Genomic DNA, 23,497 nt, shown 5'->3' with positions numbered 1-23,497 from the left:
CTCTACTAGAAAGCAGTAATAATTAAAACAGCATGGAACAAAGGCAGAGCTGCAGACCAATGGAACAGGGTTGAATACACTGACATCTACCCTCAAACATATGATCATCTAATATTTGATAAAGGAGCAAGGAATGTGAAGTGGAGTAAGGAAAGCCTCTTTAACAAACTGTGCTGGCAAAATTGGATGGCTAAATGCAAAAAAATGGGCTCATGTCTCTGCCTAACACCATGTAAAAAAGTAAGATCAAAATGGATTAAAGACCTCAACATCAGACTGGAATCCATAAGATATGTTGAAGATAAAGTTGGCAAAACCCTCCATGACATTGAAGCTAATGGTATATTCAAAGATGTCACGTCACTGGCCAAGCAAGTGAAAACAGAGATAGACAAATGAGACTACCTTAAACTAAGAAGCTTCTGCACCTCCAAAGAAACAGTGACCAAAATACAGACAGTCTACAGAATGGGAAAGGATATTCGCCCAATACACATCCGACAAGGAGTTGATATCAAGGATATACAAAGTACTGGTTGAACTCCACAAGAAGAAAATATCGAACCATGTTCCTTCCAAAAGGAAAACAGTGTGGACGATTCTCAAAAAATTAGAAATTGAGCTCCCATTTGACCCAGTAATACCACTCTTGGGAATATATAACAGAGAGGCAAAAAAGTATAGTCGAAGTGACATCTGCACTTGTTTGTTCATTTGCAGCACTCTTTACAATAGCCAGAAACTGGAAGAAACCTGAACGCCCAAGAACGGATGACTGGTTAAAGAAACTTTGGTACATCTACACAATGGAGTACTATGTAGCTGTTAGAAAAGATGAAGTCATGAAATTTACATACAAGTGGTACAACATGGAAAGTATCATGCTAAGCGAAATGAGTCAGAAAGAGAGGGATAGACATAGAAAGATTGCATTCATCTGGGTGATATAAAGTAACAAAATAGGAGATTAATACCCAAGAATAGCTGAGATAAGTACCAGGAGGTTTACTGCATGGCTTGGAGGACAGCTGCACATGCTAGGGGAAAAGGCAGCTCAGATAGAGAGGGGAGCACCAAATAAAGGGTATTGGGAGGATCCTCCCAGGATGGGAGATGCATGATGAAAGTAGACTACAGATCGAACATGATTGCCACTCAATGCCTCTTTTGCAAACTACAGCACCCAAAAGGAGAGAGAGAACAAAAGGGAATGCCCTGCCACAGAGGAAAGGTGGGATGGGGTGGGGGGTGAAGGGTGGAAGGGATACTGGGATCCGTGGTGGTGGAGAATGGGCACTGGTGGAGGGATGGGTACTCGATCATTGTATAATGGTATTTCACTAATAAAAATTTTTAAAAAATCACATACTATTTTACAATTTATTAAATTTTACTAAGGAAATTTTGAGAAGCTAAAGTGGACAACCACAGTTTTTATGTCAGGCCTATGGAATAATATACACTCTGACTTCTGTGTAAATATAGAAATAAATATGCCCCCCCCAAAATAAAATAAAACCAGAATCATTTTAGGAGGTCACACAACAAAGATGGTTGGGACAACTCCACTTATGATTTCAGCAACGTTTTTAACCATAGTAAGGAATCAAAGCTTTTAAAGGATGCTATGGTCTGCAATAATCTCCCCATGAAAATAAAACACATCACATGCCTTTCTAAAACCTGCATCATCAGAATTCCAGAAAAATAGGAGGACATATACATTGTATTATTTTTAGTGATGATCCTGATTGACAAGACCTTGTTAGGGATGCTAGTTTGTAGACTAGGCAATTAACCATAAACACATCTACATTTTTAAACGTAGATTGACTTCAAAATATCCTAGAAAGGGGAAATATTTCTGTATAAATTCATCCATTAAAATCATCCTCTTAAGTTCACAGAATTCTGTTCCTTCCAGGAAAATCTCTACATTCTCCATCCACGTTTCTTTTCCCCCTAAAGAGAAAATTAATATATAAATTTTTCATCTCTTACTGACTTCATATTAGGAAGATCTTTCTTGCTCCTTATTTCCTGTTTAAATCTTTCTCTTTTCCAAAACTGGGTTCAAGTTTTACTTCTCTTCTAACTCATACTGATTCCAACCATATCAATAAACTACAGAATATATGTCTTATGCTTAGACTAACGTCATTATGAGCAGAATATTTTTTTTAACTTTTTTTAATTAATTTATTTATTTATTGAATCACTGTGGGAAAGGTTACAAAGCTTTCAGGTTTAGGTCTCAGTCATGCAGATATCAAACACATTTCCCTTTACCAATACTTATTTTTTACCATGAAGAACCCCAATAAAACCCCACCCCCAACCCTTCCAGTCCCTGTGAGGCAGATGAATTCTAGTTAACACTCTATCTGCTTTGATTAGATTCATTGTTTCAATAAAAGATTCACCACTATTATTTAGAGTTTACCCCCCCTCCCCCAAATCAGACATTCTGAAAAAGCATTGTGAAGTGATTTGCTTTCTACAGCTGGGTTCAAGAATTAAATGTTGGTTTTGGGTTTCTGCTATTTTACTTATTGACCCTGGAAGTATTTCTACTGAAAGTCAGATAGTTAAGAAATTGGTTTCTGTGCTCTGGAGTCGTGGCCGTGCTGGAGAGCCGCTCATGGGGGGCAACTGGTGGCCTCGGTAGGGCGTGAAGGGCGGACCGAAACGGCCCCCTTGCCATAAGGTTTTAGTCGCCCCCACACCCCCGGCTCATACCTGCTGTCCACAAGGCTCCCATGCGGCCGCCATGTTTCTTTCCAGAGAGGAGAGGGCGAATGGGGCAACACCCTTTCTCCTCCGGACAGACATGATGGCCTGGATTAACGCATAGTCCTTTCACTTTTCTGCTCCAAGCTGCCGGGTTCAGAGCAGAATATTTTCTGAATCATCTTTTAGCTATATCATAAACCAAGAAAGTCCTTAGACTGTGCTCAGATGATTTTATATGATATATATGCATATTTTGGGGGGGTGCTTTCCATAAAAGCAGGAAGAATGAAAATAGCACCTGTATATACACCAGTAAATAACACAGAGTATATATATTTACCTTCCCAAATTTTTAGAGTTCATTCCTTTCTAAATAAAATAAACACATAGAAATTAATTTTATTTCAAATTAAATTCTGAAATAATACTGTATCTCCAGACATATTCCTCCTCTGAGCTACTGACTCACATATCCCATTGCCTACTCAATTTCTTCACGTGGATAAGAACTTCAAAATTAATATATCTTAAATTTTACTATTAATTATCTATAAATTTTATCAAACCCCCCCTTTGTAAATTAGACTTAAGGCTTCTGAGTAATACTTTTTAAGTATTTTATACTGCTTTTTAATTTATCGTATGAATTACTGACAAAAATTGCTAATCCCAGGTGGACTGAAAGAATATTTGGGAAACGTGGCATTACTGTTAATATATTAAGTATGCTACATTTTAAGTCTAGAGGGCATATTTGCAGAATTTGAAACAAAAGAGCAAGAAGGAAGAGCTATTTAAGTATGTTCAGAAGAACTTTGAGTAAGAACAGAGAAGAAGAAAAGAAGTGGCTTAAAGAGGCAAAATGTCAAAAGCCCAGGTCAACCATAAATAAGAAGACTCAGAAAGGCACAATATGAAGGAAACTTCAGATGTTTTGAAAGAAAACAGAGGTAAAACTTTATTTATTTTTATTTGGAGAATGGGGAGCTTATGGTGGTGCTCAGGCTTACTCCTGTCTGTACTCAGGGATCACTCCTAGCAGTGCTCAGGAAACTATCATGGTGCCTGAGATTGAACTAGGGTCAGAAGCATGCAATGCAAGAGACATGCCTCCAGTATCTTCTCTCTGACCCCAATGTAAGACTTTAATATAGGATTAGGCTGGGAGAGATAGTATAAGGGTTAAGGTATTGTTCCTGAATAGGAGTAGGACCCTTGTGCCAAGGAATGGCTACTGAACCCTGTGGCTGTGACCCCCCAAACCAAAAGTTAAATGAAGTACAACAAAACCAGGAGTAGACAAATGGATATTTTTAATAGATTTTTAATTTACTCAAATTATCTTAAAATGCTCAGATCACTCTGGAAAAGAATGAAGAATCACTTAAAGGAACCACCTTGCTTGGGTAGTACTCTTGCAGTATTCTTACTCTTAGAAACTCTTCCTTCATTTGAAAACTGAAAACCAGAAAGGCAGTTCAGAGGATTCAGAAGACCACCTATGAAAGGTGGTGGGGAAACTTCTGTTCTTGGAAACTGATATACTCCATCACGTGTCCTCTTTCAAATCCCCTTAGGATTTCCTGAGTTAGTTTTTACCATATCATATCTGGTGTCTAGATAACTACATTATGTAAATCTTTTTTGTTTTATGCAGGCTACACTGTGGTGGTGCTCAGAGCTCAATCAGGATTAATCTTTGCACTTAAGTATCCCTTCTGATGGAGGGTGAGGCATCTGGGGTGCCAGGAGGTGAACCCCAGTCAGTCAACTGGAAGCCAAGAACCCTGCTTGCTGTACCATCTCTCTGGTCCTCCACCTAACAACATGACCATCCTTGCTCTACTTGAGCCACACATTCTTGCTCTTCCTAGGTTATTTCAAATTACACCTTCTTGAAGACCTCAACAATACATATATATATATACATACATACATATATATATATATATATTCCCCTTTCCTCCTGAGTACCTTCTCCTCACTGAAATCTCTGTTCAAATTCTCTTCTCTACCTGTCCTAATTCAAATATCACCTTATTAATCATCGTCTTTTCCTATCTTTTTATTACCTTGCACCATTTTTATCTTAGATCCTATCATTAATAAAAATAATATTGCTTATTATTTTCTCTCCTAATGTAAAGTCAACTTCCTAGAAGCCTTTGTAAATTTCTCACTATATAGCTAGTGTTTAAGACAAGTTCAGAAACGTTTCAGGTGGTTGATGTCTACTACATTATTGACTGAAAAAATAAATGAATAAAGTACTCCAGAAACTTCTAAATCCCATCTCAATCACATCAACTCTAAGTAGAAAATCTTTACTATGCATGGCATGGTGGCTAATCTGGATTGACCCAGAGGCTTTTATTGAACACACCTATCTGGGAATCCACCTATTTGCTACAGGCATTTAAACAGAGTTCACTTAAGAAGACAAATGATTTAACTAAATGTAATGTCTACTTTGAAGCCATAAAGGGGAAAGTTTTCCCAGGCCAACCAACCAGTTCCAGAGTCTTCAACTAGTATTAAATGTTGACACGGCAATCTTATGCCGAGGAACTCCCAATCTGGAGGGGAAGTGAGGTATCCTTTTATAGTCTGGACTGTGAAAATGCCAATGAAACTCATCTTTGTTTCCACAATGTTCAGAACATTGCTGAGCAATTGTAATGTTTCAACAAATGTTTATTAAGCAAATGAACAAATGGATCCATGGAACAAACAATAATACCATTCTATGGCTAAGCTTTGTAAACGTGTCAACTAATATTGCTGAATAAAGCAATGGCCTCTATTAGGCATAAGATCTAAGAAATTCATTTCTACCTTCCTCTTTGTAGTTCAGATATAAAAATTCCCTGTGAATGACCAGGTTTATCTTTCTTGTAACTCAAGTTGTTAGCATGCTATCCAAATGTAATGGAAGATAAACTCCAAGGCAAAGGATCGAGAAGTTAGAAGTTCTGGCAGGAATTAGTATTAAAGAATGCCAGTCTGACATGATTATCAGATGTTAGGTGATGAAAATTATGCCAACCAACATATGGATTCCTACCCTGTTTCTATGGAAGATTTGAGCTCTAAAATTATTTCCTGAACACAGGGGATCAGAACTGATGCTGATTATTTGCTATGCGACTGCTACTTTTCAGAATATTGCTGATCAAAGTTCCCGACACTCAATGCACAGAAATCTACACCTTTTTACTTAACTATCTTAAAGCTAGGTAAAAATGCTTTATCAAATGGCTATTATAAAGAGGGATTCCTAAGAGATATCTGTCCACTGAATATGAAAGCTTTTTTCAAGTATAAGATGGAACAAAATTAATGCAAGTATTAAATCAGTATGCCATATGAGTATCTGTTATGTTTCAGAGAACATACTATCATGGTTTACTTGAGACAGGAGAGCTATTTTTACTAGCAAAATAGGATCAGTTCTCGGCTAACCATATGTAACAACAATCATAGTATAAATTGATAATTTAATTACATATATTCCTATGTATCAATGTATGTAATATGTTAGAAAAGAAGATCGTACTAGGTTATAGACACAAAAGGATTAAGAACTTGCTTCCTGGATTGTCCCAGTATACAATATGAAGTTAACATCTCTTCTAATTTCCTCTCCATTTCCTCTCTATTCCTGACCTCTTTACTTTTAACACTAAAATTATATGCTTGTATTCATTTTATTGTAGTCAGGGGATATTAATTTGGGATGTGAGAACAATTCCCTTTTCCTCAGAAGAAGGAAAAAGTGAAACTTAACAATGGAGACTAGCCTCATTGACACATGGGCTCATCTGCTTTTTCACAACTCCAAGTGTGGAAGTTTTATGATGTTAACGTCATGTAGGGAGTTCAAGGTTTTCTAACCTAGAGTACATTACTTTTACATATTCTAGAACTGAAAACACATGTCAATTAATTTCCAAAGTCCAAGGTGAGATCGACAAAATGGTCCGAGATCTAATTCCATAACAATTGCTCAATTGCTAATAAAAGACAAATTCGAACAACTTGTGGTCTCTTGAGAGCCTTAAGGTCACCCTCATAAGCATCATCTGACTCTGAGAAAGGTCGAAAATCACAGATGTCTTTGGGCCCCCAAACATCAGAATCTGGATTAGGGTTTGACTATATTGCATTTTTCCAGCACTTACAAATCCAAGATTTAAACATAAAAGGGAAACATCTTTCTAAATATCTCTGGTCAGTCTTAGTAACTAGATCTACTTTCAAGGCTCCATTTCTTTTATGTCTCCTAAACTTAATGATAAAGAAGAAAGATCTAAATATATAATACACATGAAACAGTAGAATTAAGAAAGAAATATTCTATTTGATGTATCTTTTTAAAGCTCCCATGACTAAAAAGATCAACAGTTACCTACATTTGTAATATTTATGCCTTCCAGACTCAGTGTAATGAGTTTCATCTCTGATCGAATTTTTATAACTGACTTTCATTTACCTCGGAAACAGAGAGCTTTTGTGGGCTCCTACCCTAAAGAGCCAGATGCAAAATGTCCTTAGATTATAAGGAGCAGAGGGAAAAAAATGTCACCCTCATATGTTACTGCTGTATGTACTCTGCTGTTTTGCAAACAAAGGTAGCTATGGCCTTTGGTACAAATAGTAAAATAAGTGAGGGACATAAAACGAATTAATCGAAACCTGAAAACCATAATCTAGGTCTCCTCCAGGAAACTGTGTGTCCTCTTACTGTTGGCCAAGTGCCCAGTTATGAGACTTCTTCAACCAGATGAGCATTTTTCAGAGCAAACCCTTGCTCTAAACTGATGGTTTATAAAAGCCCAACCGCATACACTGTTCAGGGCTTTGGCTAGGTAGGTAAGCCAAAACATCCCTTCATTAAATTGGCTAGAACCCAGGTTATACTAATTCAGCCTAAATAGAAAACCTCTGCTTTTCAATCCTTTTGTTCTCTTGGATGTCACAGTTCCCTGCTCTGTTCGCTTCCTTTTATAGTCTTTCCTCTCCAAGCATTTCAGGAAAAAAAAATAAAAAAGCTAAATAAAGATCACAGCTTGTTTCATTGTGTCCCCTTCTTCTTCATCATCTTCTTTTCCATTTGTGCAATGTTGTGGCACCTATTAACTACCAATGTTTTCAGAATGACATTATACAAGGTGCAGGCTGTACCACTGTGCCCTAAAAATATCAACAACTGCATTAGTCTCACAATAATTAATGGCAGGCATTATGCAAATGACAACTTTTTCGCTGCAAAATAATGACATTTCTTCATTTTGAGCAGAGTTATGCAAAACAATGAATTTAGGATGATAAATCACACAGGAGAATTAAGAAAGCCATAACGTTCCTGCCCAGGCAGGCAGAAAGATAGACAGACCAACAATTTAGAAGACATTGTTTGTTCTCACACCACTATAAAAAATCATAGCCAGTCGGCCATTAATGCGTGTGGGTTTTTTTCCTTCTCCCCTTTAGGCAACAATGCATAAGGGGATGCTAAATTCTAGCAATTGGATCATTACAAGTCACAGGCAAATTTTTCTTTATTAACCTTAATAAGTCATTCACTCAGAGACTATAGTCATCAGGCAAATAAAAAGTATCACATGCCATTCTGCTACACATTAACTAATTCCTTATGCAAACATCACAACATATAGCAATTACTGCCGCTCAAAAAAACAAAGTCATTTTCAATTTATTTTATTGCTTTTATACTTGGCCATTTCCTGTAGCACATTATCATTTCTTTCCATAACAACCCGAGGTGGAATGGAGAAGAATTTCAGTAGCAATGAGCCCTCCCTCTAGTCACCTTTGTCATACCTTTTTCTCTTCCTGGAACTGCTAAGGAAGGTTAGGGGTAGAATGTGTGTGTGTGTGTGTGTGTGTGTGTGTGTTTGTGTGTGTCTGTGTCTGATTGTATGTGTGCACTCACACATGCACAGATGCATGCAACACATCTCCAATAATCTTGAATGGAAGGGCACACTCGGCCCCTGTCCCTGGGTGAAGATGGTAGGAAGACTCAGACAGACTGGTCTGCCCCTCACATTTGCTACCATAATGCTGACAGTGTTCCTCGATTTTGTAAAGCAAGGTAAAAGTGCAGGTCTAGATCTACCACTAATAGGTGAACATTAAAGTCAATATATTCAACATTAATCTGAGAGGGATGCCCATTATGGTTAATGAGAATTATGAAGTTAGTTTGTCATGCTTCACTCAGCGCAAAACCTGCCCCTGCAAGTATTCTGAGTGAAGAGCAATAATAAATAAATAAACTCCACCCATCATGTTAAATAGGCCTTCTTTCCTTTTTATGTTCATTCCATAATATTCTTTACCCAAGGCTCCCAGGATGTGAAGTAAATGCTAAATCAATGTTAACATGTGCTCAACAGATTTTTTTAGCCCATTTTACAGACTGACAAATGGGTTCTGAGAAACCAGCGATGTTTTCACGATGTTGGATAATGAAAAAGGTCAGGTCTGACTCAGTCTCTAATGTTCTAACCTCTGAGACACAAGGACTCTTTCTCATAATCACGAACACTCTTTCCTGCTGGTAAACAATTAAGCTGAAAACAGCCTGTAGAAGTCCCTGTTCACACAATAGGATCATCATCTCTCCCCGTTCTTCTAAATCCACAATTCATTCCCCCCTTTTTAAGGTAGAACATTTCCAAAATACATGAGGGAAAAGCTTCCTTTTTCAGTTTCTCTTCCTGAAGGTAATAACATTTTGCAGTTCTCCTTAAATAAAATCCAGCCCATGCTGGATCAATAAGAATGATGCCCATTTCCCTAATGGCAGCCGATTGCCATTTGCTATTCAAATCAGACTAGATAAATTACAGTACATGCCAGGGAACAGGCCAGTGAATTAAGACAGGCCTCCAGAGGACCAGCAATATTATTAATCTTTTAAGACACTATCATATTTCTTCTTGACAGTGTGCGTAGACTCACAGACACACTGCACCCAGATTGAAATATCAGCTGCTGAAAAAATCAATAGTGTTAGAAACACAATAATTTTTGGTCTGCAGGGCCTTCACTAAGCAACACTTGTGCCCTCTGTGCCTCCTCTTCTCCCATTTCCCATTTTCCATTTCTCCTTCCTCCCTTCTTATTTTTCCCTTTCCCATTTTCTGTTTTGCAAAGCTCATTCACCCAAATGGCAAGGCACAATGAGGGAGTTTCTGCTGGTAGCACTGGCCACTGTGGACAGAACATTTTCCATGGACTTTATGAAATGCAATTGAACTCGACTGGCAAATGTTTTGGTGTGGAATTGTTCTCCAACCAAGTCTGATAGAGAAATGCTGATATTTAAGAGACAGTAATTCCAAGAAAGAGCGGGGAAGAAGAGAGAGAGAAAAATAATGAAAACCAGGATTAGAAATGGGGGAGAAAAAGAGAATTTACTGAAAAGGGGGGAGAAGGATATCAAAACAAAAGATTATAGGGAAATACGTAAAGAACATTATGAGATGGTAAAGGTTTTAAAGGTTTTAATTGAAATTCTGAAAAGTTGGGATTAACCCTATACTCTACTGTCTATGCACTATATATTTTTTCCAATTTCTTAATCCTTTGGAGTACTTTTTTCCTTACTAGTTAATAAGTAATCTAGCAACCTACTTCATAACAATTATAAGTATTAACTAATGAGATATATGTACTCTTAACAGAGTTTATCTTTGTAAATAGTGAAAAATGATATAAATTTTATTTCCAATAAAGAGAAATTTCTAACATATCTGCTTTTCTCCTTCCATAAAAGTAAACTAACAAGATAGACATTTGATGTCAATAAATAAGAAGACTTGGATATTATTTACATTACTAGTAGACTAATTAATAGAGTTTGTATGTTTTTGGAATTTGGGGCCATATCCAGAAGTGCCCAGGGTTTACTTTATGCTCTGAGCACAGGAATAACTTTTCACAGTGCTCTGGAGACCAGATGTACAGCTGGAGATCAAACCAGACCCCTGAATGAAAGGCAATTACCTTAAATCCTATACTACTGAATTTGAACTAGAACTGAGACCTATTAAATCTTATCCAGGACCTTTTTATTTATTAAACTGGTTTCATTGTTTTTCATCTTTGTTTCTACCCCCGACTTGAGCTTACAATTCAAGTTGATGTTGTTTTTCAAATGAATGGGGAAGTAGAACACACAAAGCATTCAACAAGCTTGCCTACTTTGGTGGTGGTTCGGGGAATCTCAAGTGTATAATTCTTAGCCAATAATGACATAAGTTCAAAGAATGGGGACCAAGGATGCACCGTTGTTTGGGACCTGCAGTGTCAGTGTTGAGAATTCCCTAGCCATCCCAGTAGTACTAAGAGACTCTGAGGGTCGGCAGCAGGCAAGGCATTGTGTGCCTTAATCTCTGTACTTTCTCTCTGGTTGTATATAAAATATGGAGAGAAAAATGCTTTCTCTTCAGCTTTGCATGTTTTTATGTTTCACTCTCTCACTTTTTTATTTTGGTTTGATTTGGAGTCAGACCCACCTGTGCTCAGAGCTTACTCCTACCTTTGTGTTCAGTGACCATTCATGGTGTTACTTAAGACCATCTATGTTGCTGGGTATTAAATCCAGATCTGTTGCATATGCAAGGCAAGCACATACCACTGTAGTATTTCTCCAACCCCATATGTGACTCTCTCTTAATCTCAAATCTCTCTTCAGTTACTTTCCATTTGTCTTCTTTCTTTTATAACAAAGTTTTTTGAAATAACTGCCTGTATTAGCTATTGCCCTATCTTCAAATTCTAATCTTTTACCAACCTCCTCCAATGAGGCCTTTTCTTATCCTCTCTACTAGATCTGCTGCTGCTAAGTCCAATGATCACATTTTCATTCTCATCTTACTCAACTTCTCTGCAGCAACTTAACACAGTAAATCACTACCTTCTACTTCAAATACTGGGACTACCTTTAGAAACACCTCTCTTTTCAGTATTTCTCCCTACCTTGTTGGGCGCTTCAAATGTATTTAAATCTCAATGAATTTAAAATGTGTTATAAGAAATTTGATCTCAAGTTAATTCTGATTTGGGATAAACAGAGCATATTTGTCAAAACAATGAACTCTTAGAAGGTGCTTGTAAGATAGCCAGGTTTTGAATGGCTGGGTTTATGATTTTGAAAAATGCAGAATTGAACAGAAAATCTAGTTCTTGGTTTGGCTTGAATCTTGTTTATTTCACATATCTCATAGCAAATGTTATTAGCAACTGACTTTTTGAATTCCAATAAGTGATTTTTTTTACTTAGAAATTTGCCACATGAACAGATTTCTACAAATAGGAAAAACACAGTGTCTTTAATGACACAGAATTTCAGATACCTCCATACTGAACTTGAGATTCATATGTGGCAGGCCTTGTAGACCTTCCAGATTCACTTTATTATTTCACCCAGTTTTGTTCAATAATTATTCCTTAAGGTCTACACTGCAAGAAGTGAGAATATAAAACACTTGTAAATGAACCAAAGCAAACTCAGTATGGTTTCAGTGCTATGTTGTACATCTAAATTTTAGCAAAAGCCTGATGGTATCTTTTAAAAACACAAGGTACAGGGCAGAGAGATAATACAGTAGTTAAGGTACTTGACAAACATGCTGTCAACTCAGGTTTGATTCCTAGCACCACATATGGTCCCCTGAGCGCTACTAGGAATAATCCTCACCAGGAGATAAGAGCAGGAGCGACCCCTTTGCACAACCAGGTATGGCCAAAAACTCCTGCCCAAATAAATGGGAAAAAAAAACCCCACAAGATATGCTCTTTCAACAGTCCGTGTTGTGGTATCAGATGAAGCTCATTCAAGAGAAAAAACTGTCCTTCCCGAGTTAAACATATGATTGGAGGGCAAAAAGGTAGTTTTCTAACTCATGTTTGACTCCAAATTTTGATCATACTGTAATACAGAAGTTTACAGACACGATAAAACTTCAATAGGATAATAGCACTAGGATGAGGTCAAACTATTTGGCAATAATTTCCACATCTTCTGAATATGGTAATTCCAAGATAGTCAAGAAAGGGCATTTTCTTAACCAAAAAAGGAATTTTCTCATCATTTGTATGTCACCTGTCATGGAGGAGTAGACTCTGGCTCCCCTTTCTGCTGAAATTCTTCCACAAAGTGAGCTTGCCAGGACCACAACCAAGGTCTTTCTTTTATCTAGGCTAGAACAAATATTCCATTTTGAGTCATGAGAGCATATCAGCAAAATTCCCAGAGTTGATACTCTAATTATATACATATATATTTATTATTTTTTATGAGCTGTTCCACTAAGTTAAACTTTAACAGCATTAATCCAGGAGAAAAAATCTATGATTATAAACCAACAATTTTGTAAAGCTATCTCATGAGTTAAATATTAACTTGAAAAATTTAACTCAAAACTCCAAACAAGCAAGAGGAGCCAAGAGGACTGGAAGAAAAACTAAAGATTTGGTTACTTCTGATAAATCAGGTTAGGCTTGTGGAGAGGAGGCAGTGGGTGTATTTTAGTGCTGGCTGATGTGTAAGAGGTGCTGGGAAAGAGAAATATGCAAGAAAAAATCATAAAATATATCTTCTGATTACTATCAAATTCTCAATAGAGTACTGAGGTCAGACCTGATGGAAAAGAAAATTCATAAAAATACACTGATATGCTTATAGGAATTATAAAGGCATGTGTTTCAAGAATTTGACAACTTTTAATTTTTTTTTGTTTAATTCACATAGGGAAGCTATTCAATACAAGGCTGGCTAGATCATATCATTTGCTGCCATGAACCTCATGTGAAAATTTCTGCAACTTTTCTCTCACTACAAAAAAAAATAAAATGAAGACTAATCTGTCTGTCTCAGTTTTCTTTAATATTAACACAAGGCTAAAAGGTCCCCTTGCTGTACTGATTGTTAGGTAATGTGATTTCAAGTTCTAAGTAATCATCAAACTGTCCATTAATTCACTCCTTAATTAGAAGAAACATTTTACCTAAGAAAAAATTTGACCTAGGCAGTAGACCAATATATGAGTATTTTATCATAAATATTGTGCTCCACGGCCATACTGGGACCACTTTTCGTATGTCCGGACGGGCCTCATGCATGAAAGAACTGGCAGAAGAACCCAGACATGCAGGTCCCGGAGCTGAGGTCTCCAAGCCTACTTGGATTGGGACTGGGTCTTCTCCACCCAGACCCCCCATCTTACAGTAGGTAGGCGTCACATCCACCAGCTGCCATCAGCGCCAGGTTGGTCCCATTAATGGCCAAGACTCAAAGACTATAAAACCCAGCTCCCAGAGGAGGACAGCACAGAGTCTCCTGCCCCCGCGCCTGGCTGTCCTCACCAGGGCCCCTTGGAGTGGGAGAGTTGAGTGTTTCCTGCCCCCCGCCCCACCCTAAGCAGAGCCCCAGCAGCTGAGGACCTCCAGAGCCAACCACGGTCATGCTGGGACCACTCTCCACATGTCTGGATAGGCCTCCTCACGTATGAAAGAACTGGCAGAGGAACCCAGGCATGCGGGTCCCGGGGCTGAGGTCTCCAAGCCTACTTGGAATGGGACTGGGCCTTCTCCACCCAGACCCCCCATATTCCAGTAGGTAGGCGTCACACCCACCAGCTGTTGACAGCGCCAGGTTGGTCCCATCATCGGCCAAGAGGCAGAGACTATAAAACCCAGCTCCCGGAAGCGTGCGGCCACAAATGCGGCCGTGTGCAACATCTTATTATCTTTCCTTTGGAGAACCTGGCAGGCTACAAAAAGTATCCTGCCCACACGGCAGAGTCTGGCAAACTTCCTGTGTTGTACTCAATATGCCAAATACCAGTAACAATGATGGGTCTCATCCTCCTAATCCTGAAAGAGCATTGAAATGTTTTTTTTAAAATCTCTGGACTAGGTAGAAGGAGACGTTATTGGTGCCTACTGCAGATAATTGACGAACAACAGGATGATCGTGATCGTGATTGTGTTCTAGGTTTTTAAATATTTTTAAAAAATTATGCATATTGGGTTAGGGATGTTGCTTAGTAGTAGAACATTTTCCATTTGACTATAACATGTATTGGGAACCCTGAGTTAGATGCCTGGTACCACAAAACAAAGAAAAGGAAAAGTAGAAAAGTTTCACAATCTTGTATCTACTTGATATCTACAGTACAGAAAAAAACTTAATTACTTTTAATGCTGTTTTAGGAATGGTTAGAAACTATTAAAATTCTCACTATTAGTTTGTTAAAACTCACTTCTGCTTGCCTATTAAAAACAGTAGTTCATTAAGACACCCCGGGGTGTTGCTCAGAGGGAGCCTTGCACATGCACAAGTGTGAGTTCAATCTCTGTTACCACTGCGTGCCATCAAGTATGACTCTTGGTGTCACTTGCAGGTGAGATCCCTGGCACAACACGAAGTGAGGTCCTTCATACAACACAACAAAACATGTAGGAGCACTGAAACCAAGCATATGACTACCATACCCACCTCCAATGAGATAGTGCAACAAGAACAATATATAAAGAAAAAACAAATACTTCTTTTTTGGGTGCTGGGGGTTGAACCCAGGGTGACACTCATGCAAGTCAAGTGTTCAATCGTTGAGCGACATCACAGGAAAAAATAAAAATATTTTATTTTAAATAAAATACTTCTCAATGATCATCTTTTAAGAAAGAGTCCAATTTTCCCTGTCAATGGAAAGGCTGAGGCCAAATAGTTTAAACTGCTCAGTGATGGAATTAGATGGAAAAAAATATGATGAAGATTCATACATACAGATGGAACAGTTCTTATATCACAGCTATCTTAGGACATAGATACAGCGTATCAGTCCTTAATTTTGTTATCTGAAGTGTGTATTTGACATAAAAATACAAGCTTCAGAAAATAATACTCACTATAGAGCGCATCTTGTGCTTGTGGGTATGATTTCAGTTTTAAAATACTTTCTCACAAAATACCTTTTGCTATCCTGACAAATTCAAAATGTAGAAACAGAGGGCTTTATCGTCTCTATTCTATAGAAAAATAATGATAATTCTAGCATTGAAGAGTTGGTTCCAAATTAACTTGAGTGAAGAAAGGAGGACCCATTAGCAGTCAGGCTACCATATGAACATGATAATTAAGGAACAGTATGAATATTGTGGATTAGCAAGACTTTGTTAGTGATCATAGAAGAGCATCAAACAGGAAAGCTTCAAAAACATTTAAAGGAAATAGAAGAACTAAGGGAAAAGGGCAATGTTCAGACTAGCTCATAGGAAAGAAAACCTGATTAGAGCAATGAAGGAACTCCAACTAAAAATAATTTACCTGAGACATATTAATTATATACCTGTGATTTTTTCCACTTTGGATTCTGTAGGGTACCCAGTGGTATGCAGCGAGACTTACTTATGCTTGAGATACAATTATTGAGGTATTTACTTATTGAGATAATTTATCAAGATAATTATAACACAAACAATTCAAATAGAACAGTGTTTTAGAGGAAACCATCTCATATCTAGACAATAAAAAGCTTCATTACAATGAAAAAAGTCTAGTTAAACCCTGAAAACACGGAAACGTGGTAAGTTATAATATTTTTTTCTATGGGAAGATATGAAAGTGGAAAACCTAGCATCTATTTGGGAGATGCAAATAAACACATTACCTGGAATTACACCAGGATACAATTCTTGGGAGATCCGTTGACTCTGGAATGCATAGGTATTTTTAAAGATTATCCTAGGTTCCATGAACAAAAGAGATCTAATAAAGGCTTGTAAAAAGGCCATGGGAATATTCAGTGCTACTTAGTATAAGAAGTTGAGAATGAGACGAAGAATAAATTAAAACAGGGTGAGCCTAAATGTAATAAGGGGTAGGGTAGAAAGATATATCTAGCCAAATCTCTAGAATCTGTCATGTTCTGGATTTATTATGAAGAAAAAATGCTATTTATTAAACCCTCTACTAGGTTCCAGTAAGTGGTCTATGCACTTTATATACAGTACCTCATTTAACCTTTTACAAATAGTAAAAGGCAAGTTAGTGTCTGTAGTAGTTCCAATTAACAGAGTATTTTTCAAGTATGTATAGCTAGTAAGTGATAATCAGGGTTTTACACTCAGGCCATATTGTCCTGGAGAGAATAGTACAATGGATGAGGTATATGCCTTGTATGGGAATGATCTGTGTTTGATCCCTGGCACCCTGAATGTACCAGGAGTGACCCTTGAGCACAGATTCCAGAATAAGTTGGGTGTGGCCCAAAATACAAAAAAAAAAAAACAGACACAGGACATTTGACTTAAAGATCTGCCTAATTAGTCCTGTGATGCTTTTCTTCGGTTTAGAGTTCCTGGTAGTTGATCCTAAATGATAAGATTTGATAGAAATGTATGACTCATAGTACATGAGTCATAAGATCTTGAGAATCCTGGGAATTCTGATTCTAAAATTTTTAGGTATTGGATAGAATGGTGATATTTTGAATGAAAATAGTGTAATAAAGCAAGCCTTCTGGCTTTAACATTTCATATTTGTTGAGTTACTATTTGGATTTAAATTGTCAACTTACAACAAAAGTCACAAAAGCCACTGAACCTTCAAACATAAAGCTCTTTGAAAATAGGTAAGAGCTGATTTATCCTGCAAAGGCCCGCTAATATATATTTGGGTTATAGCCCAGTATTTGACATGTAGGAAATGCTCAACAATAATGTGTTAAATGAATGAGTTGAGGGGGTATTAATCATAAAAAGGAGACAAAGGATATAGGATAGTAAAGTCAAGAGAATATGGCCCAGAATCTGACAAATTTCATACTAGCATCCAGCTCAGTTGTTTTCCAACTATAAAACTTAGGACAATTTATTAATAAGGTGGACTAATTATTTATGGGGAACCCAGGTAATTTTTCTGGTTTAATTCTACAGAAGTCAGTGGGTGTATGCAAACCTAGAATTAATGCCCTCAAAGGCCATTATCTCTGACAGAACAAACTCTGCAATCTTCTTTTCTTATTATGTTTAAATTACAAAAACTACATTGAAATCTATAGAAAAAAGACTTGCCAAGTAATTGCCAGTTTTAAAAGAAAAAAATAAATTATTTTCAGAGAAGAAAAAAATATAGACTTAAGGGGAGATTTTAATTGCAGGGAGACAGATCAGCTGAATGGTTTTAACTTGGACTTGTGGGATCAGTAGCAGCAAGTGGGATATATATTAAGAAAAACCAAGTTTAATTAGCCTTAAGATTTTCTACAGCTTGGATCTTCCCTCCCACACCTGATTCTATCGGGTCAGTCTCCTTTTCAATCATGCTCTCTCCCATCCTTTTCTCAGCTGCTGTCATGACAAGCCAATGGGAGAATGACATTCAGTGAAAACAAGGTTTGAATAATTACTGTACTGTGGCTGGTTGTTGTTTGAGCATCATTTTATTTCTTCCAATCACACAGGTCCACGGCCTTGTATTTCTGATGGGGGTGATGTTGATTATATTATGACATTATAGCAAAGGCAGGCAGATCAGACAAAGTAATTTCAGTCAGTAATTAAACTGCAGTATCTTTTGTCTATAGTCCAGTGTAGGACTAATCGGAAGGTAGCTCTTCATCATCTCGATTCGTGTTGGATTTGAAGAGTGTGCTCTCATTTGACAGATAACCCTAAGTTGGAAAGAGTGTGACCTAATGACTAACTCACAGAAACAACTTAAGATCAAGACACATTTACAAGGTTTTACCCATTCCCTGTATTTTAGTTTTACCTGAAAGAAATGCACATAGACTAAAATATGCTGTCATTTCCATTACCCTGTTTTCTATTAGAAACATTTCTGTTAAAAAGAACATGTCCTGCAAAAGAAAAAGAACATGTCCTTCCAAACCCCACAGACGTATATATATATGTATATATATATATATTATAATTCCACTTAGTGCAATAATCTAATAGCTTTTTACTTCTTGCTTTTCCATTATCTAATACACAAATCTGAATATTTAGATGACCAAGCAACAGCTTCTCAAGTTGCTCATAATCTCCAGTTTTATTTCAAAGGATTCATTTTAAGATTTACAGAGAGATTTTGTTTTCTATAATTTCTCCTATTATTGAAGGCATTTATAAATTCTTTAGAAGGTAACAAGTTGGATCACTAATTCTCAAATCTGGAAGTCCAGAGAAACGCTTGTGGTTATAAACAGTCAGTCATCGATTCTTGGTCCAGATGCAGATTCAGTATCTGTAGAAGTTAAATCCAAATGCCTGTATAGTTTTCAAAAGTCCATAAGGTTTGAATGTGCCAGGGTTAACAATTATTGAATCAGCTCTACCGCAAGCTGGCTGTATTTGCAAAAGATTTATCAAAACAAGTCATAGGAATATTAAGCCTGCTATCTTTGAAAATCACTTAATAAAATGATAGTTTTTCCTTACTGGGACTGAAGAGATAGTGTCTGGGTGCATGTATCAGGTACAAGCCTACATATAGTCCACCTGGGTTCAATCCCTGGCACCTCATAGTCTCCAGATAATTGCATTGCTGGCTTAACCCTGGAGATTCCCTGAGTACAGCCAGAGGTGACCCTAGAAACCTCTAAGGACTGCTTGGTGGCCTGGATATTCCCTCTCACTGGAGAGCCTGGTCAGCACAAATTTTTTGGACTCTTACACTGAATCACCACCCTATTCAGCTAAAAATTGCCAGGAGGAACTTTATACCCTCTAGGGTCTCCTGAGCTCTGCTTGGAAGCCCCATCTACAAATGATAGGTATAAATGTATATCCCATATATAATTATACCACAGGCATCTCTTTTGGGGGGGTGATGGGTAATTTACTCAGGGTTTACTCCTGGCTCTACACTCAGGGATCACTCACAGAAAGCCTCAGAGGAGCACTGAGGGTGTTAGGAATCAAATCTGCGCTAGCCATGTGCAAAGCAAGTGCCCTACCCACTGTACTATTAATCTGTGCATAATCACTGGCCTCTTAACACAAAGATAAAGATGAGCAAAACTATAAAGCAGACAGGGTTACATTAATAATGCTTCTATTGATCCACCTGATTACATGGAAAGTGATATCTTACTGATTGAGCTCATCATACGATAATACTAGAGCTACTAAGCATATAATTTAAGATGACTGTTGACTTCATAATTTTGGACACAGACTTGGAATTAAATATTTTCTAATTTAGCACGGTAACTCTCCAGCTGTCTTTTTAGGAAAAAAAAATTCTCTTTCGATGTCTGAAGAGATCCAATTTCAAATTTTGACTCAGTCCTTTTCTTGGAGCTTAGGAATATACATTCCAGTCAAACTAAATCCATTTACTAGATCAGTATCCTTCAGAAAGGTATTTACTTCACTAAATCTCAATTAACACATATTGAAAATGGGGTAAAGAATATTTTTCTCAGTTTTTCTGAGTTTTAATATGAATTTATATAAATGGTTGCACTGAACTGTCCTCCCGTTGTTCGTTGATTTGCTCGAGCGAGCCCAGTAAAGTCTCCATTGTGAGACTTGTTGTTAATGTGTTTGGCATATTGAATACGTCACGAGTAGCTTGCCAGGCTTTGCCATGCAGGCGAGATACTCTTGTAGCTTGCTGGGCTCTCCAAGAGGGGCGAAGGAATCGAACCCAGCTCTGCCGGGCTCGCGGCATGCAAGACAAATGCCCTACTGCTGTGCTATCGCTCCAGCCCATACAAATGTCAGGCACACGCAAATATCAGAACTAAATAAAAGTCTGTTGAAGGCAAATACAATAATTACTTAAAGTTGTCACCAAATCTCTGTGCCTAAAACCTGTCAGTTTTAAGACTCACAGATCCGTGTTCTGGAAGATTTGATCCTCCAAGGGAAATGAGAAGAGTCAAAACAGAAAGGATTTTCAAATTGTATTGTGAAAAACCATCACCTGGAAGTTATTGTTAAAACTGTAAAATACTGGACTTAAATCCCAGAGATTCTGCTTCAGTACATATACGGGTGTGAGTCAGGCATATGCATTTTAGGTATTGTGCGGATAATTCTTACTGAGTTCATGAAGGAGCTTCACTTAGTTAAGACAAATACAAAGAAATATAAATAAGCCAAACATTCATCCTCCAAATTACCACATAGTGTGGAAAACAAGAAAGAAATCATGCTCTATGTTTCTTAGGTCAGAATTCACTAATGAAATGTTCAAAAGATTATATTCAGTGGTACTGGAGTGATAGCACAGCAGGTGGGGTCTTTGCCTTGCATGCCGCCAACCCAGGTTCAATTCCCAGCATCCCATGTGGTCTCCTGGCACTGCCAGGAGTAATTCACAAGTGCAAGAGTAACCCCTGTGCATCGCTAGATATGACCCAAAAAGCAAAAAAAAAAAAGGATTATGTTCAGAACAAAAATATATTTCATTTCATTAGAGACAGCTACTTACTAAATCAATATCATTTAAAAACTAATATAATCGTCTAATATAAATGTTTATAGTTTATATTATAAACTAATATAAATGTTTAATAATATAATTAAACATTTTTAATCATCACTAGGTACATGTAACAGGTATAGGTCAGATTTATTATCAATTCATCTTTACTCTTACAAAATAATAAAGTAACTGTAAAAATTGGCAAATTCTTCAAGTAAACAAAAGTAGCTATTTTTCTCCTTTAAATACACTATATAATAAACTTGTTGTATTGCTTTAATAAGAACTGGTAACAAAAATAAATTGACTTGAATATTTTAAATGTAATATATAATTCATTTGGTAAAATAAAGATACAGAATCTATAAGTAAACAAAAACTTCTGAATCATAGGGGAAATTTTAAATGTTATCATTTTAAAAGTTCTTCCAGTGAGAAGATAGTGAGACAAATAACAAAAATTTGTTTAGAGTTTGTAATTCAATATGCCAATAGATGTGTATCAACTCCATATATTCTAAAAATTACTGTATAGGTCAATAAGAGAATTATGGCCTCAAGTTGCAGTTAAGTATATATCTGAGTTAAAGTAAAGAAAAGGATAACAAGATAAGTAAACTTTATCAACATTACAAAACAATACAGCATAGTGGCCAAGGAGGAGCCCAAAGGATAATTCTTTAAATAGATTCTGTATAGGCTTAAGGAAAAAGCTTCTGAAGATCTCAGAAACTCAAGTACACTATTTCTCTGAATGGATTTTGGGGACTACAAAGTAGTGGGTACTGAATACGTGTGTCATTTAGGTCATTGTTAATCATTTATTATATAAGATATATCACAGGTAGGGCAAATTAGTGAATGGTATAGCCAATGAGAGCAATGTGAATATGAAATTAAGAAAATGTCAACAAGACTCTAAACTTTATGCTGGGAGTTGGTATTTAACTTGGGTAATTTGGAATGTATAAGATTTGGCTAGACAGAGGGACAAAAGGCATTTTTAGGTTGAAGACAATAGATATGAAATGCAGATCAGAAGTAAATAGAGTTTAGGAACTGCTGGCTGAAAAGTTGCAGATGGAAAGAAGAAAAATGGGGGTAAAGCAATAGAAAGACCTACAATCCAAATGTCACATACTTTTTGTGACATTTTAATTTACCAAAATATTTTCTACTGTAACTTAAATGTTATTTGAATAGTGGCTTCAATTTTAGTACATCAGAATCAATTGAGGGGCTTGTCTCAGTACAAATCGTAACACTCTATCCCAATGTTTAGGATCAGGGCTAACAGCCTAGAGTTTGTTTTTGGTGTTCAGTTACACCCTGCTATGCACAGTGCCTGCTACTGGCTCCGTGCTCAGGGACGAAATGAAATGGGGTGCTGGTGGGATTGAATCTGGTCTGCTGTGTGCAAAACAAGTACCTTACCTGCTGTATCTCTTTGGCTCCTTGAGGGCTTTGTTTTTGGGGTGTGTTCATGTGTGTATGTGTGTGTGTGTTTAGTAATGTTATACTAATGCATGTTGCTGGCCACTATAAAACCCAGTGCTTTAGAAGATGAAAAGATGGAATCTGACAGAGGTAGTTGTCTTAAAATTTAAAAAAAAAATCAAATAACTGAATAATCCTCTTTATTTCCTGTAAATTTTAATCCTCACTTTAGTACCAAGTCACAGAAGAACCTATAAAGGATTACCAACGGAAAAGCATGTTCACTTTAAACCACAAATTTCATTTTTGGGTTCAGGTGCTTAATTGTGGGTATGAGGAATTCCATGATCTCAAGGGCCAAAGACAACCAGTTTGAAAATTAAATTTAGTCAGCTTTAAGCACAGCAGAGAATTGAGGATAATGGAGGCAAGAGATTGAAGGAGGTGGGTGGACTTATTCCGAAGAGGCTGTCTCATTTGGTATCAGATATTTTGTACTTGGGCTAAATTTAACTGCCTGCCCCATAAACCAGTTTTCTGTTCACTTTCATATACCTTTTCCTTTTCTTTAGTAGGCAATAAGGAATGAGCAGGGACGAGAAGACTGGAGAACTTAGGTATGGGTTTAAGTATATCCACCCCTGCTTCAAAACCTTTCTCCACTGTGTAGTAGCTACACTTTAAAAGAAATATTTTTAAAGGAAGAAAGAGGAAATGAAGTACTTTGAGAGACTGTATTTTCTCGTGAATGACCCTTAGGGCTCCATATCACAAGTCAGTATTTTATTTTTAATAGCAGACAAAAAAGTTGCATTTGAAGATTCATGTAGAAGTCTGGAAAAAAAA

At 37.1% G+C, this 23,497-nt stretch overlaps 1 protein-coding gene across 7 annotated transcripts in view; it reads right to left on the bottom strand.

Moving 5' to 3' along the window:
• ZBTB20 (zinc finger and BTB domain containing 20) overlaps positions 1 to 23,497 on the bottom strand; it is a 903,174-nt gene that overhangs the window by 421,911 nt on the left and 457,766 nt on the right. The window contains exon 2 of one of the 7 annotated variants that reach the window (XM_056109446.1): positions 12,872 to 12,969. The exons of the other annotated variants lie outside the window; for them this stretch is intronic. The gene's annotated coding sequence lies outside the window, so the exon portion shown is untranslated. The remainder of the gene's footprint in view (positions 1 to 12,871; positions 12,970 to 23,497) is intronic. 7 annotated transcript variants of the gene reach the window in all.

The sequence above is a fragment of the Sorex fumeus genome, unplaced genomic scaffold, assembly GCF_029834395.1.
Source record: "Sorex fumeus unplaced genomic scaffold, SorFum_2.1 ptg000265l, whole genome shotgun sequence".
Lineage (NCBI taxonomy): Eukaryota > Metazoa > Chordata > Mammalia > Eulipotyphla > Soricidae > Sorex > Sorex fumeus.
This window is presented reverse-complemented; position numbering and strand designations above follow the sequence as displayed.